The 18,218-nt window shown below is 38.5% G+C and overlaps 1 protein-coding gene across 2 annotated transcripts in view; it reads right to left on the bottom strand.

Annotated features, from left to right (window-relative positions):
- tshz3b (teashirt zinc finger homeobox 3b) overlaps positions 1-18,218 on the bottom strand; it is a 78,712-nt gene that overhangs the window by 52,984 nt on the left and 7,510 nt on the right. The window contains exon 2 of one of the 2 annotated variants that reach the window (XR_010976690.1): positions 14,855-18,218. This exon is cut by the window's right edge and continues 3,834 nt beyond it. The exons of the other annotated variant lie outside the window; for it this stretch is intronic. The gene's annotated coding sequence lies outside the window, so the exon portion shown is untranslated. Of the gene's footprint in view, positions 1-14,854 lie in introns of those variants that run through there. 2 annotated transcript variants of the gene reach the window in all.

Genomic DNA, 18,218 nt, shown 5'->3' with positions numbered 1-18,218 from the left:
TGACTGAATGGTGGAACAGGCTCAAGGGGCTGGATTGCTGAACTACTGAATAGCCTACTCCAGTTCATATGTTCCTTTGATCACTGCTCAATGTTTTTCAGGGGAACAGCATTTTCCTTGTCGTGTGGACTTTCTCAAGAGTCTTTGGGAAAGGTCCTTATATTCAACCAAAAAGGTTTTGGCTTTCAAGAGTCATAGAGGTTAGATTAAAAAGTCTCAGCTCACCACAACTAACCTCAATTTATTATGCAAACATGCTGGGCTATACTTTCCTTTGTTCACCCAATCCATTGAAGAGTTGACATGAATGTAAAATGAGGAGCACTAATGAGTCAAATTCCTTATTTGAGTTCCACATACACATTTGGACTCTCAAAATGTACATAGCTCCCCCCCCGCCCCCCCCCCACCCCCAGAAACAACTGTGTGCATACATGCACATATACAGTATAGCAATGTTCAGAATTCCAATTTTCATTTATGCACATTACACACCAGTAATGAGGCAATTTCAACATTTACATTATTTCCATGGATGGCTTGTTTACAGTTGCTGCTATTAGCATGATGTGCACAGAAGATGGAGGATGTCACCTGGAGTAAAAGGATTCATTCTCCAATTTTTTTTTTAAAAAACAATTAAATTGAATTGAAATTACAATTTCCTTTAGGGGCATTAACTGGCTTCATTTCTAGTTACACAGCTTACAGCTGGGTTGCCCCAAATGAAGCTAAGCAGGCAGCTCATGCTGTGCTCTTACGTTGCTTCGGCTCTATTTATACAGGCATACAGCAAGACTGAGTATTGTGTTTGAAACATACCTGTAGGTATAATTGCATTGGGCGCTTTGGGTCCCAAATACAGATAGTATTATATGCATCCTGTAGTCCTTGCAAAATACTGCCCATGTCATTTAAATCACTTTCCTAACTCGGCTAGATCTGAATGGTCCCGTTAGCCCTCAAACTCTATTCATGATAGCCCTAAGTGATGAGTTCATTCATCTCTCCACATGTTTTTCAATGTGGCTACAAGGCTCCACTCTTCATTCCTTTCTTTTACTACTTTACAGTAAAGCGACTGACTTTCTTAGATTTCCCTTCAAATTTGTTTTTTTAAAAAAAGACTTGCATTTATATAGCGCTTTTCATAACCTCAGGACATCCAAAAGTGGTTTACAACTGATGAAGTACTTTCGAATTGTAGTCACTATTGTAATGTAGAAAACATATAGTTTCCAGTCTCATTTACTGGTTTTATAATTCCACTGAATACAACAAATGTTTCCAGTAAATAAGATAATACGAGTTCATGCCTATCTAAGAAACAATGACATTCAAACGCAACATGCATTAAATGTATAATACTACCAGATAATTAACATGTTGGATGGAGAGCTGGAAGAACTGCATATTCTTAAAAATCCAATTTAATTCTGATGCACAATAATCTATGTATTGTAAGTAAATAACCTAAATTCTAGTTGCATGCATTTAGATGCTACGTTTTGTTTGCCAAGTGAGTGGCCTAGTTAAAACTCAATATTCATCAAGTATTTTCAATGCAGATATGTAAAAAAAAAATGAATATGTAGAGTAATTACAGGCAGTAATTCTGAGCAGGTTCAGGTGATGTCAAACTGCACCAGCAGTGTATAAGCGTTGTCTGAGATCTAAGATGAGATTGCTGCCTTAATATCATCATTGTATGGCATAAAAGTATATTTTTACTTATGTTCGTTTAGGTGGTTTACACAATTTTGCAGCAGCTTTCAGGATGGACATCAACAGCAAGTGCATTATATATGATTTATAGCCACAATGAAAGATTAATGCTCGTGAAGAAATCATTGCAAGTTTATCAAGTAATAACCAACACTTGATTACTGGGAAGTAATCGTCAGTATACAAGATAATAATTGATTCCCTGAAGATTGTATTTTGTTCTTTTAAAATGTTTGAGTATTTTCAGAACACTGTCATTTGACAGTCTTTAAAAATACAGCAAGATCAATCTTCTGACACCAATTCCTTTCAATCACAGAAGCAGAATTAGTGACAATAAAGAAAGATTTGCATTTATATAGTGCCTTTCATGACCACCGGACGTCTCAAAGCACTTTACCGCCAATGAAGTACTTTTTGAAGTGCAGTCACTGTTGTAATGCAGGAAAGGCGGCAGCCACTATGCGCACAACATACTCCCACAAACAGCAATGTAATAATGACTAGATAATCTGCTTATGTGATGTTGATTGAGGAATAAATATTGGCCAGGACACCGGCGATAACGCCCCTGCTCTTTTTCAAAATATTGCCATGGGATTTTTTACATTCACCCAAGTAGGCAGGTGTGGCCTCAGTTTAACGTCTTATCCAAAAGACAATGCCTTCAACAGTGCAACACTCCCTCAGTACTACACTGGAGTGTCAGCCTTGATTTTTGTGCTCACGCGCTGGTGTGGGACTTGAACCTGGAACCTTGTAACTCAAGAGATGAGAGTGCTACCAACTGAACCACAGCTGACAATCTAATGTATAGGAAATCTAATTGCATTGTTGCATAAACATATGTACGCGTGATCTATCATCGAAAGGTTATCACATCTTTAAGGAGCATGGCAACACAATACCATGCTATTTGCAGAAGAATTGCTTACTTTGTTATGGAGTTTGCTTGGTCTGATATTTTCTGAAACCCATCTCTATGCGTAACAATATGCAAATCAAACCACTAAAAGAACCACATAAGTAAGAGTTTCTATTTGCCTAATATGGAGTGGACACTCCCTGTAAGGGCTCATCCAACTTATCTAAGTCCAGAGAGAGTTTCAGGTTGACAAAATCTTAGGGAGACCCAAGTGTATATAAGGGTATTACTGGAATTTAACTAATCACAGGTTAACAACACAGCCCACTGACTATCCAGTAAAGGACCCCCTGTTTATTAGGGTGTTGATTTGCAAGATTATATGCAGCTCATGAGAAAAAACCTGATCCTCAGTAATAGCTTTATTCCTCCTGTCTCATTGAAGTGTTAGGACTTGAGGGCCAGCCACCCTATTGGTTAAGATGAATGACTGGTAAAGTAGCATTCGTGCCCCTGGAGTCCTGTGGACCTGGCCAGCTCAAGTATCACGTTACTGTATCTGTCACAAGGAAATGACTCAATTTCAATATCCCATCATCAAGCACATCATCTTGGATCCAGCTGAACCCCAAAAAGACTATGCTTACGACTAATATTATGATTTTTCAACTTAATAGTAAGCTTACAACACATGGGATGTAAATAAAATGTTTAAAAGCCACTGTTGGAGCTGCACTGCTATCTTTGTCTTTATCCTTGTATTGGGGACAGAGGATGACTGCAGCCTGATCACCTTTGTCCATTCTAAAAGGGGCAGAATTGAGAGGCTTGCCACTGGATCTGTCACTGCATTCGACCTACTCAGAGCACCAATTGGGATGCTCTGGCTGGATCGGAGCCCATTCTCTCAATCATTTAAATCCATTGTTAAAAATGTGTTTTTTTAAAAAAAAAACACAAAACAGCAACATCGGGCTGGATTTTGTGGAGGAGACGGGACTCCCAGCATGAGATGGAATGGCGGGGGAATCCCCACCTTGGCCTTTTCGTGCCCCCCAGGAGCAATCTTCTGGTGTTTTGAGGATTGTGTCCTGCTCCGGGATCCCCATCCCTTTAAAAAAGGGGATCCCACCTCCAAGAGCTGCTGGCCAATCACAGGGCTGGCAGCTCAGCAGTATCTGCAGCGCCACTGGGAGATGTGGCCACTGCCAGTATTGCAGAGGCCTTGGACCCAGACTCAGCGCTGGAACCCCAGACCTCAGGTAAGTGAGGCGGGGTTGCCGGGGTCAGTCCAGAAGGCCCCAGCGAGGGGGTTTGGGAGGGGTTGGTTGTGGAGCCCAGAGGGTGGGGGTCCCTGGGAGGTGCAATGTTTCCCAGCTGGGGCCCTCATGGGAGAAAGATTGCCCACGGAGGTTGGACATCCCAAGTCCGCAAGGAGGATGCCTCATTTTATATGGCACCCTCCCTGCGTAGCAGATACAACCCCCCCCCCACTGCTGGTTAAATCCCAGCAGCAGTGGGAAGAGGTCCTTAAATGGTCATTAATAGGCCACTTAAGGGCCTCATTTGACCTCTGGCAGGAAGGCCATCGTCGGCCTATCAAGACCCTGGCAAGATCACTTGCCGATGGGGCAGCAACATCCCTCCGCCTCCCCCATCGCAATTTTATGGCCCCACCCGCCTCCTACCTCACCTCAAGGGGGGCCCATAAAATCCAGCCCATACTGTTAAGGGAGGGTTTAAATTATCATTTCACTTTAGCATCCTTTAAATCTTGGATGTGCAACAGATATAACTTTCAGGATATGAAGTAGTGCGAAAGTCCTTCCAAACCTACTAAAAGCAGCATGGCTTATTAAGATCAGATTTTCAATGAGTTTGAATGCTACTTATGCATTTCAACGTGGGCTGCTTGCTACATGCAGGAAATAAAGTCACCTTTTTGGTAAAGAAACAAACTGTTTCTAACTTTAAAATACTCGATTCCAAATTCAGTCTTTTTTTGCCTCTTCAAAGAAGCTTCATAGAAACATAGGAACAGAAGTAGGCCATTCAACCCCTCAAGCCTGCTGTGCCATTCAATTAGTTCATGGCTGATCTGCATCTTAACTCAATTTACCTGCTTTGGTTCCATATCCCTTATACACCTATCCCGCAAAAATCTATCAATCCTAGTTTTGAAATTTTCAATCGACCTAGCCTCAGCAGCTTTTTGCAGGAGAGTTTCAGATTTTCACAGTCTGTTGCATGAAGAAATACTTCCTGACTTCACCCCTGAATGGCCCAGCTCTAATTTTAAGGTTATGCCCCCTTGTTTTGGACTCCCCCCACCAGAGGAAATAATTTCTCTCTATCCACCCTACACATCTTTAAATCATCCCAAACACCACAATTAGATTACCCCTTAATATTCTATACTCGAGGGAATACAAGCCTAGTTTATGCATTTTCTGCAATACAATGGTGACAACACTTCAAAAAAGTACTTCATTGGCTGTAAAGGGCTTTGAGACGTCCGGTGGTCATGAAAGGTGCTATTTAAATGCAAGTCTTTTTTTCCATGCAACCTGTCCTTACAATTTAACCCCTTAAGCCCTGGTATCATTCTGGTGAATCTGCACTGCACATCCTCCAAGGCCAATCTACTCTTCCTATGGATGCGGTGCCCAAAACCGAATCCTATACTCCAAGATGCAGTCTAACTGAAGCTCTATGCAACTGCAGAATTACTTCCACCCCTTCCTATTCACAAACTCATTTTGCTTCTCTCACATTTCATTGCTTTGTTACAAAGTTGCAGGATTGATTTGAAGTAGGTTTTTTGTCATGCAGAAATAACATGCTAACATAGTAATCATTCTTGGGTAGGTCTCAATGCCTGCAGAAAATCCTCCCCAACAGACTTTTTCTCCTGTGTTCCAACCAAGAACTTATCTCCTGTCACAAATAACAATTCAGGGCTAATGATATTATACGAGATTTGCTGAAAGTACCAACCACAGTTTTAAAAATGGTGTCTTGGTGGTAAAGACAGGCCATTTCAGTGTGAACGGAGACTCATTTCCCCTTTCCAGGATGCATTTTACTCAATCAGTAAAGGCCGTCACTGGTAAAGAGAATCATGCATTTTGCCAGTTAGATCAATACCCACAAGCAATCCGATTGACCAAGACAGACAAAAATACATGACAAAAGTCTGCCTGCAAGTGAGCTGAGAATCTCACGAATAGCAGCATCATGGGTTTAAAATAGAGATTTGGTTCCCATTTATTCTCACATATATATCTAGCAATGGTTAGCTAACTACTTAGTTCTCTATCCCCTATTCCCATATAATATAGACAGAAACATTCATTTAAAACTACAGTATCTAAAAGGGAAAAATTAACTGCTACATTCAGGGTTGTGACCAAGATTCAGAAGACCAATAGCAGAGAATCTGCATGGAAGCCCACTTCCAATCCATGGATTCATCCTCACACACCAACTACAGGGCACCCTGGGTAGATTTTCAACTTGCTCATGTTTTGAATCAGCTGCTAGTTACAGAAAGCTCCCAGTTTTCATTCTCTTGTGTTTTCAATGGGAATGAAAATTGGAATGGATTCTATAACTAGTGGTCACGCCACAATGGCAATTTTACACCTGGATGCCATGTTGAAAATCCACCCTCCTGTTTCTAAATGTAACTTCCAGAAAAAGCTGAGGCACATGCATGTTGTACTTAATATTAAGCTACACATCTTAGACCTTTCAGAATTCAGAGCTGACTAACTCCACTGCTAAATTGAATTGTCCCTAAATTGGGAATGAACCTCATATGGACTTGGGCTCCCCTTCACCCAAACTAAGAACCTGGTTTGCTCACCAGTGAGACTTGATCACTACAATTAAGGACCAACTCTTGATGTCCACTTCATATTTCTGCACAGAACAGCTGAATGACTCTCATGCCACACAACTGCGGCGAACACTGACATAGCCTATTCCCCAAGTACATCTCAAAAATATGTTTATTCCTTGGCCAGATAATGCAAGTGATCACTGATTGCAGAGGCACAAAAAATCTGCTGATATTTTATGCATCTTTTAACTGTAGCATGCTTCCCTGCAGTGCATTGGTAACTCTTTGACATTTAACATTCATAACTGCGAACTATAATAAGGGGTTTTGATTGCTTCTTTTACAGATGCAGTTATTTAATGACTGCGATCAGTTGCATAATTTCACGATACAGCTGTTTTAACTTTGAAGATTTTAATTCGTTAATAGATTGTTATTGCCATATGTGGTCCTTGCGTAAAGAAATCCACATCTTCTAAGCTCTCCAGTTTGACTGGCGAGCAACTAGTTAATGCCCTGTAATGTCAGAGGTGAAAGTTGACAGTAAAATCACCTGATGTTGCAGAATGTCACTCCCAAGTAGCTGAAACATTCAATTGCTTGTAAAAGAGGATGGGAATGCATAAGCACCCTGTCACTTCAGATGCAGGCACCGGCAGCTCACCTAGACAGGTGACGTGTTAGGACCCATGCTGGCAGCTTCCTGCTGAGTGAGGCTACAACAGCGCCTGACAAATTAGATGGGACTACGCTACCAAAATCCCTGCCAACAGGCCTAACAGTCAAGTGTCTGGCTGGCTGTTATCTGGGAGTGATGGCTGTGGCATGCTGACACCTCATCTGTACAATCTGAAATCTTTCTGATACACCACATACAGCTTATAGAGAGAACAGAGAATACATTAACTATTAAACAAAATTTCATGCATCAAATAAAAAAAGGAAGCTATATTTTAAACAGGAAAAAGCATAATCGGAATGAATCCATAATGTAGGTTATGGGAAATGTTAGTCTTTGATTATCAAGACACACTCCAACTTTAGACAAGGTTTTTGATGTTTATCCACAGTTAGAAAACATATAAAGTTTTTTTGTGTTGTATTAATTAAGATAGAAGTCAACCACTCAAGCAAGTTTCCAATTATGCAGTAATTGGTGTAAGCTTACTCTAATCTATTACACAAGAAGACACCCATTACCATTGTGGCAAGCTTCAAACTTAAATAAATATACTGAAGGCAATTGCTGCTCTGTTTATTATGTGTAATAACATTGAAACCACCTATTTCTTTCTGAATGTACTTGTGATCTTCCTCCACATAATAACTCAGCAATTCTTTCCTCATAGTGGACAAATGACAAGTTTCTATAAACTGGCACAGCCCTAATCTGGTAGAAAACTTGATCATTTTACTCAACCGTGGAAAAACAAAAACTGATTTTAGAATCACTAGCTATAAATGAGAAATTAAAGTTGCAAAATGTACCCAACAATAATGATCAAAACAAAAATGATCCATAAATAGGCTTGGAGGATTATTAATAAACAGTATGCTACTAATCTGATCATTGCATTCTAATCACGTTCTGCTTCTTCAAATATTTTTTCCATATACATTCTCGGCAAGATAGCTATTGTGCACCACATGCATTGCTTCTAAATTGTGTTCTGTCCTGCACAGTTGTGCTTCAAATGGCAAGAACAAGGGGGAAGCCACTTAGGACAGACATGAGGAAAAATGTCTTTACTCAGAGGATTGTGAATCTTTGGAATCCTCTACCCCAGAGGTCTGTGGAAGCTCAGTCATTGAGTATGTTTAATAGAGATTGACAGATTTCTAAATACCAATGACATAAGGGGATATGGGGATAGTGTGGGAAAAAGGCATTGAAGTGGATGATCAGCCATGATCGTATTGCATGGTGGAGCAGGCTCGATGGGCTGAATGGCCTACTCCTATTTCTATGTTCCTAAGAAGTGTTTGAGAGAATGGACATCAGAATAATTTGTAAAGACTCCATTGAGGAACTCAATCTTACTTTTACAATTTAAAAATTGCCTCAGATACGCATTCTATTTGCAGTAAGTAACCACATATAACAATAAACTTAGATTCACTGAGAACACACTTAGCAGTAAAAATTTGGTGTGCCCATTCTTGGATGCGTGAGGGGTTCAGGGTTCACGCCCTGTACCTGAATGGTTAAGGTCCAAGGTGCCGCTGATATTGGGAGTCCGATCTCATTTCAATGCAGCCGACCGAGTGCAAATAGCTAACCAGCAAAGAGGAAACCAAGGTTGGCCCTCAGCTAAGAGGGCACAGTGGCCCTCAGGTAAGTGAAGCCTGAGGTCAGGAGAAAGGAGGTCAGGAGAAGGTGGGAAAGCCAGGTCAGGGATGCGGTGGGCTGCATTCTTTAAATGTAGGGTTGGGAGGAATGCTCCTGCTGTTCCGATTCCTCATTCAGGTAAGCAAATTTCAAAAACCGATCATTTTGGTAGCAGCCAATCCCAAGGTCTGGTTTTATTGAGTTTAACCAGTTCTCACTTCAAGCAGGCTTATGACCCCTTACTTGCATATGCAATGACCCTAATGCCTGTTTCAGGCATGGGCTCTGGATACCAATTTCTGTTTCTTCAATATAAGAGACTCACTACCAGCCGAAAATGTGCACATGCTTCTTGCCCATCATATTAGGGGCTTAGTAGGCTGGTTAGTACCCACTTGTGGCTGAATTTATAGACATTAGAGTTTAACAGTGCCTAATTCTCAGTACTGGGCTTGAACATACATGAATAAAGCAATTTGTGCATTTAAAGCAAATTATATAAATTTAATTTAAAACACAAGAGTGAAAAAAACTATATGCTGAAATTTAGAAAGTGTACCAGCAAACTATTTCAGTTGGCTAATAAATTTTATTTGAAATGAGACAGCTACTTCAAGACATGTTCAAATAAAGACTGCTCTAAAAAGAGAAACTTGAGAATATATTTGATTACAAATAACTTCTGATCGTAACCCAAGAAGTTCATTCTGAACTTAAAAATAACCTGTTACAGAATATCAAAACTCTGAATAAGAAATCCATATTAACTGATTACGAGTAGAACTGTTGCGTCAATGCTCACAGTATAGGGAAACTGTTGTCTAATTATGCTGAGACCCCACTCTGACTTGACGAGCTATAGATAGTGTATGTGATGACTGAATAGAGAAGTGCATGAAACAGCCACACAGTAGCTTTGTTATTTTGATAACCCGTGCTCAGACCCTTCAAGTTCCTGAACTGCAGGGGCATTCTGAGGTCTCCTAGCATTGTTCCCAAGAGTGCAAGCACATTGGCTCGTTGCTATCAGTGAGGGAGATACGGGTGATGTAAACATTTCACCCCATGTATTCAGTGCATTTCACTGAAAGAAACAGTGCTGCTCTGTAGATCAAATGAAGCAGTGTTCAGCAGAATCATGGGAGGCTGTCAATTTCCCATTAGAAACAAAAAAGTAAAACTAGATAATGGATATGAACAGATCAAGCCTGCTGGGAGCCTGAAGGCTTGCTTGACTCGGAACTTGACTCCTCCTGACTGCAGGTCAGTTTTACGCAAACAGAGCCTAACAGAAATGTTACTGAGGAAATAATAGCCATTTCCAATGATAATACACAATTTTAACACCAGCGCTCAACTGATTTAGGTGGTCTGTGTGGACCGAGCAGACGTGTCAAGCAGCCTGCCGCAGTTAGGTAAGTCTTTAATGGGTAACTGGCAGGCTCTGGCAGTCTTATTTCTGTTTTAGATTTGGTTTGTCATTGGGTATCCATTACCTGCCATTCATCTTTGATCTCTTTGGACAGGCCTGATCAAAAGATGTCATTTGACCTACTCCACTTGGCAGAAACTTGTAGAAGTCTCATAAAGGGGCATCCCTGCTATAAATAAAATGACATTATTATTTTTCAGTTCTATCATGTAGAAGAGACAATTATGATAATGCAGTGCCTGTCACTGGAAGCCCAGCAGTTCCCAGCTCCCATGCTAACAGCCAGCTTTTCTATTTGTTTCTTTTCCTTCTTTTTAAAAAAGGGATGTGTTTCCTTCATTTAAAAAATGGAGATTGAAGCAGAAAGAGAGGTGGTTTTCGAGAGAGAAAAAAAACATCTTGCAATAAAGCTAAAAACAGCAGTGCTCTGAGGCAATTCAGACTGCAAAACACAAACCATTAAGTTTGTGCATTATCTTTTAATTTAATCTTGAATGATTTATAATCCATCACGCAAGGCTTCAACCATATCCAATTATTCTCTGCTGCTTGATTGACAAGAAAGGTGATTTATTAAGCTAATAAAAAGTGATGTGCACTGAGAGCATAAAAAAATAACCAGCTGGACAAAGAGACTTTAAGAAAAACACATTACATACAGTGCTGCAGTAAATGAAAATTTGCAGCATGCATGAATAGAAAAATACAAAATATCGCTAAAAAGTCATCTTGTGTAATTGTTCACCTAATGCAGCACAGATACTCAAGGGAAAAGGCAGGTTTAAAAGATGAATTGGGGACCGTCAGACTTCTCTTCATAAACAACAGGATACTACTTTAATGTCCAAGACGCTGGCTTGTTTCACTGAGCACCCACTTCAGAACTAATGATGCAATCAAAATTCAAGCAATCAGCCAGACTGCCTTGTGGAAGTGCTAGTGTTTGTAGCTGGCTGTACATTTGTTTAAAAAAACTTCTAAAGAAGGAAAGAAAAATACTGAAGAATTCTGTCCTAAAAGCATTTGCAAAAAAAAACAGCACGCCTGCTTAAAGTTTATTGCATTGCTCAATATGGCAGGAGAATACGGAAGGCACTAAAAGCAATCAGCAAAGCAAAAAAAATGTGCATTTTCATAGCAAAAATAATCTTCAGTTAAGAATCTTAATCAACATAATCCACTGACTACCTTGGGAAAGTAAGATGAAGTATATTTTAGGGAATGAGGTTATGTGATGAAATTAAACACAAAGGATGTAAACAGGATACATAATTAAGACACCACCGGGCCATCAGGGCAATCACTGCATGACACTGCATGTACTTGATGGTATGGAGCCATTTTTTTTTTATTTAGGAGCAGACAGCAAGAAATAACTGAACTGACCAAAAACTCTTTTCTATCTTTCAAGTGTTCTGAATATTGAATTTCCTCAAATGACAAGAATTTATTGGGATTTATTTAGCTTGTTAAAAAGGTACAATTACAAGCTCCTTTTGTTAATATACATCTTCGTAAAGGTTGGAAGGGGAGGAAAAGTGCAAAAACTATTTACAAGTTGTTGACATTTTGACACTAGACAATGTAACAAACTGTCATGGCCTATTATGCTGAACAAAGTTCCAGCTTCCTTTTAGAAAAAAATCACTGCCCAACAATTGGGGACAATGTAATCCTAAATGAAAAGGCTCGAAGTTTAAGTTTATAATTTATCCTCATCTTCAGCAGGTTAACTCTCTGTGTTTTCTCCTTTTAAGTTCCCAGATCACTCAAGTAAGACCAACAAAGTGTGCGAACAATACTTTGATACACTGCTTGAAGCAAACATTTTATTTTGTGCATCAGAAAAACAAAATGTATGCATTGTGAATATCAGCAGGGGGTTCATGAAAACGCGAATACATTCTCTAAAGAAATGGTATTTATGTGGAGATTTACACACTGATCATAAATAAATGAGATTTTTGACAGTTTAGCATAAAGCACATTGAAGTTATCTCTGATTCTTAAGAAAGGATTTCCCCAAAGGAATACTAGAGAATGATGCTTAAAGCTGTCACCTACTGGTGTTGTACAACAAGTTAAATACAATTCATTAAACTACTGAAATCTTTCAGCCAGTTTTAAAATCCCCTGCTGTGGAAATTGTGCCACCTGGTCTCACAGCTTCCACTGTGGAACTGCATTGTGTCCTTTGAAACTTGCTTTGTGTTTTATCATTAGTCTCCAACATAGCATTTTAAAAAAATATTGCGGCTTCAAATGTTCATCAGTTTACAACTTTAAACGCTAATATTGCTCACAAAAACATTTTTTAGTATTCAGGAAGGTTAAAGCTAATAAGCAACAGCTTGTTACAAAAGCTGTGCAAGTCATTTTTATTTATGATGTATTTGGTTAATTTGCCATCATAAAAATTCACAACAGAATTAAGCACATCATAGCGCAGTTATCTGGAATTTGTTCTGGAACATAGGTGCCAGAATAATTTCAGATGTGGAATCTAACAAAAGAGCATCTAAGAAGCAAAACTGAACATTATGCTGATATTTTAAAAGTAAAGGATACTCAGGGAGGCAAGTGTTAAAGTCAGCATTAATACATCCCATTCTGTGCACCCGCTCTGACTGTATTCCAAATTATTAATATAAATATTCAGAACACACATCCTGATTAAAAACATACAACAGCCTTTCTCAGAAAACTGCAATTTTCTTAAAGATATCAAATTATCACTATAATGCATTTCCTGTGGCCCCATGAATTACAATAACGGACATCATCTGTAAAATATTTTTATTGTTTATGGCAGTGTTTTTCATTAAATCACTCAAATTTGTGTGAATGGTTGGGAGCTGGGTGAGATGCATTGAAATGAAGAAAGGCGATAATTTATCTTTAGTCATTTTTAACAAAAAAAATTATTCTGTACAGAACCGTTTGTGCGAAAGAGCAAAAGGTAGTGTCACGACAATAGACCTTCAGTGCTGCTTCAGTTACATTTTCAATCTATGCTAATGATTTTAAACAATGCTGAAGAAAATACAATTGAAAAGAGACAATGAAAGCTGCACTTTGCTCCCAATCTTACAATCAGTTCCTTGCTCAACAAATATGGAAAAGAATGGTTTCTGTCAAAAATATAAAAATGTTTGCACTGGAGGCCTTTCATTCAGGTAATGCTTAATTCATGCTTCTGAGAACCATTCATTTTTGGGGTTGGTTTTAATTTTGTTTTTGATTTATAAGTATGTGACCAATACAAGTAATAAAAAATTCCAGAAAACTTGGAGTAAAACATAAGGAACAATCTTTTTAATAATGGTGAACTATTTATTTTTCTCCATGTCCAAATCAATACTGCAGATTGCTAGACCTTTCTGTTCCCACTAAAGAAGCTGTGTGAGTACACAACATCAGGAGCATCTCTCCGGTATGATAAGAGGCCACTTAAAGTTGTAATGTTATCAAAATACAGGGTTTCTAGTAAGAATATGACAACAATGGAGCTGTCAGTATTACTGTGATAAGTTTGCTGCAATAAGTACATTTTAATATTAAATTGAACTAATAATATAGTAATTGATTACTGTGATGTACTCCCACACAGCTCATGGAAATACACAAAATTCCACTGACATAACTATATAATGCATCTAGAATTAATAAAGCCTTTGCCTTTGACATTCTCGTTTGTGTAATTATGATCAAAAGGAAGGAATTTTCAAAAGCACTTCAAATAAGCATTAGTTCAAATATTTTAGCATGAATGTTAGGAAGAATTTCCATTCTGTAAATCAAGTATACCTTTTCAGGGTTATTTTCCTCACAATATTCCTGTGATAAACAAAGAACTTCTAATATTTGCCAAATAAAATAAATGCTACTTCCACTGGTTGGGCTCCACTCCCAAATGGGACAGGTGAAGGCCCCAATCATTTCACTGTTACTTCACGCTGAAGCAAAAACACTGGCAAAGTTCAAGAGTTTTATGGAAAGGACATGGCAAAACAAATGATTTCTATGGGTCCTGTTTCCTGATTTCCCAGCATTCAAGATCTACATGTAATAATCAATAATGCTCCACTAAAATTTTTGAACTGTACATTCTTTTTTGTCCTAGAACCCTGGAAATTGAGAAACCTATTGTAGTTGTTTTCTGAACATCTTCAGAATTCAACTTTATAATATTCAGCCCTAACTATCTGTTTTAAAATGAAGTTGTTATATGGTAGTATGCAGATTTGGAACATGCACAGATCTCAGGGGGTTAAAAAGGTGCAGTTATAATTCTATATCTACAAGATTCTCTAAAACAAGACGTAGGCTTAGCTTTGACAAATTATCAAGATGTAAAGAAACAGTCCATGATTTTGTAAATGATGCAAAAAAGCGAGGAGGATGGGTTTGTAGAGTGGCTACTGAAAGGAAAATCTACACCTGACAAGGCAAATTCTCTGTATAAAACCATTCAGACCTAGTGGAACATTTTTAATTAGCATGAAAAAGTTGTAGTAAATCAAGGAACCGTCTTTGCTGCAGCTCCTGCAAGATCATTGGACAATGTGGAGAGGTAGTTGACCCTTTGTGGATTAGATGATTATTTTCCCCGCCAAAGCTTAAAAAAAATTAGATCTTCTCTTGGTTTATTCCTGGAAAAAAATGGAAACATAGCAGCATCCGCTGACATGTCTTGATTTCAAATGTCCCATTACAATATTCAGCCTTCTAAAGTTAAGGAAAATTCTTTGGCTGATATAATAACATACAATGCATTATATGGTTATCACTGATTTATTGAATTTTGATCAGCATTCAATAAACAAAAATGTTTAAAAGATTGGACATCCCACTGGGCTAAAATATAATTTTTCGTTGGATATCCACGTTGAATATTTGCTGGAAGATGGACTGAATTCACGTGCACGACAATTACGAACCACTTATCACTGACATGATACAGTCCTGACAATATCAAATGTGTTATTATTGCTACTGTTATTCATCAAGTTTTATATATTCAGGATTTTAATACAAAGTGTAAATTAGCTCCAGTTTATTATATTGTAGACATTATTTTTCAACATTGGGTGTATGTTTACTTTAACAGAAAAAAAACTGAACTTAATTTTCCTGTTCCAGTTTTACAGAGACAATAGGAGACTTTTAGCTAGGTTATAAAAACATGGGCATAATGTTCAGCTCATATTGTAACATGATAATAGAATATAAGATCATTGTACACTAATGTGTTTGAGACTGATGAATGATACGATGTTTGTTCCGTTATATAGCTATGGTCACAAAACACATTGCTGAATGAAAATCTTATTTTACCTCTCACACACTCTACCCTTATATGAACTTTGAAAAAAAATTTATTTGTAACATAGAATAAGTGACTCAAAATTACCACTTACAGCTCCTGTTTATTTAAAAAATTTCTGCTTAAGAACAGAAGTTTGAATAGACCTAATTAACTTTTGCCTGAAATATGATATTGGTTCCCTTAATTGGGAAAAACAACAGGTAGGGTTGCACCAGACCACTATGTTGGTGACTGAATATTGATTATTGAAATGATTGATTCAATATTTAGATACATTAAACCACCATTAAAGTGGTCTTACTTCCTGATTAAATGTGCATTCTATGTCCTGAACAGTAACCACATCAACGTCACTCCCATTGAACTCCTAACTTATTTGTATCAGGTTTCTCAGCTGATACATGTGTAGCCAGCTAATAAAGTGGAGCAGGAGTGGGATAGTTCTGTTACTACAGTATCATCCCAAGGCCTCACAGGGCAGCAGATCTGATTGGCCAAATCAAATGTCTGTACAATCCCATGCTATCCTTGCCCAAACGAGCTGCTTGATGACAAGCTGATTACCCAATTATTTAAATTTCTGTCAGTAAAAAACATTAAGTAATTATAATCGATTTATCAGTACATCACAGCCAAACTACAATACTTCCATTTAGCAAACCGTTGGTGCGGAATATTTTAAATGCAAACTGAGTAGAAACTGCCTTGGTGCAACTACTGTGAGAGATTCCGACTTCATTGCACTTACCAAGACAGGCATTTTGTTCATAAAAATGTGTGCAGTTCTAGTTTTCAAGGTAGTGTAATTAGCATACTGCATTCATTGTACTATTTAACACACTACTGCTTTATTGAAACTGTCATTTCTTAGCTGCATTTCAAGTGGGAACTAATCAAAATGTTGGAATGTACACGGATGAGCAGTTAACAGGAAGTGAATTGATCAAAGAATCACAGAATTGTTACAGCACAGAAAGAGGCCATTCGGCCCGTCGTGTCTGCGCTGGCTCTCCGAAAGAGCAATTTACCTCATGCCACTCCTCTGCCTTCTCCCCATAGGCCTGCACATACTTCCTTTTCAGATAATAATCCAATTCACTCTTGAATACCTCGATTGAATCTGCCTCCACCACACTCTCAGGCAGTGCATTCCAGATCCTAACCACTCGCTGCATGAAAAAGTTTTTCCTCATGTCGCCATTACTTCTTTTGCCAATTACCTTAAATCTGTTCCCTCTTGTTCTCAAAATTTCCACCAATGGGAACAGTTTCTCCCGATCTACTCTGTCCAGACCCCTCATGATTTTGAATACCTCTATCAAATCTCCTCTCAACCTTCTCTTCTCCAAGGAAAGCAGTCCCAACTTCTCCAATCTATTCTTGTAACTGAAAGTTCTTCATCCCTGGAGCCATTCTCGTAAATCGTTTCTGTACTCTCTCTAAGGACTTCACATCCGTGCTGAAGTGTGGTGCCTAGACCTGGACAATTCTCCATTGAGACCGAACCAATGTTCTCAGCAAGTTTAATGTAACTTCCCTGCTTCTGTACTTCATGCCCCTATTAATGAAACCTAGGATGCTGTATGCTCTATTAACTGCTCTCTCAACCTGTCCTGCCAGCTTCAATGATTTATGCATATATACACCCAGGTCCCTCTGCTCCTGCGCCCCCTTTATTTTATATTGTCTCTCTGCGTTCCTCCTGATCAGACTGAGCAAATTCACATGGAGGGCAATGACACTCAAAATCATTTAACATAGCAAAATTCTTCTCAAAGAAAGCAAACAGTATCATCCTACGGCCCAACTTTGTGAAAATTGAAACATTTTCCCCTAACCCTTATATTATCTGCAATTCCTAATTACTTGACATTTAATAATAATTCAATGGGTCAGAAATTGCTGTCAAAATAACAGTGAGACTAATAGTATTCACCATTATCTATGCATAAATACTACAGCAAATTCAGGCGAGGGGTGGATGTGCGGCTAAATTCAAATATCCCAAAGCTGCTGTCTGAGATCTTCTGCTTCACTGTTAGCTTTGTGAAAACTGCATTTTGCTGTCTGCCTCGCCATTGAAATGCATTGAATGGTGTCAAGTTGCTGTAATTGTGGGGTACATATGAACTCAACTCACTGCAAAATGTTAAAGTCTTGTACATTTTAATCTAAGAACTCTTTTAATGACATGATAAGCCTTAGTCACTGCCAGTCAACCTCTATGGCACTGAAAATTAAGTATTACAAATGTGAAGTCTCAATATTTCAGATTTTAATTGCTGTTGGAGATTTTAAAAATGTAAAAAAAGTTAAATTTTACTTATTCTTTCTGCCCCTTTTTCCTCTCTCATTTAATCCAACCTTTCTTCCCCTCTATTTCTCTTTCTGTTCCTGATTTGACATTGAATTCACCCACTCTAACTTGCACTTCCTTCTTAGTCTTTGTGGTTAATTTCACAATTTCTGAATTTGATTAAGGAGATACCTGCCCTGTTCACTCAGGCCCCAGTTACCCTGCTTAACTCACTGTGACATCAGCTCACACTTTTAGCAACTTGCCGTGCAAAAAAATTATAAAGCTAAATGTGCAAGGGCAAGTCTAAATAACAGCAGATGCGGTTAGATGCCCTGCCACAGCAAATTATGGCCCAACCTCTTTCTGCTATATGTTGTAAGATACTGAACTCCACT

Source organism: Heterodontus francisci, chromosome 17 (genome assembly GCF_036365525.1).
Source record: "Heterodontus francisci isolate sHetFra1 chromosome 17, sHetFra1.hap1, whole genome shotgun sequence".
In the NCBI taxonomy this organism is placed as follows: Eukaryota; Metazoa; Chordata; class Chondrichthyes; order Heterodontiformes; family Heterodontidae; genus Heterodontus; species Heterodontus francisci.
Note: the sequence above shows the minus strand (reverse complement) of the source record. Positions and strands in the feature narration are given on the sequence as shown.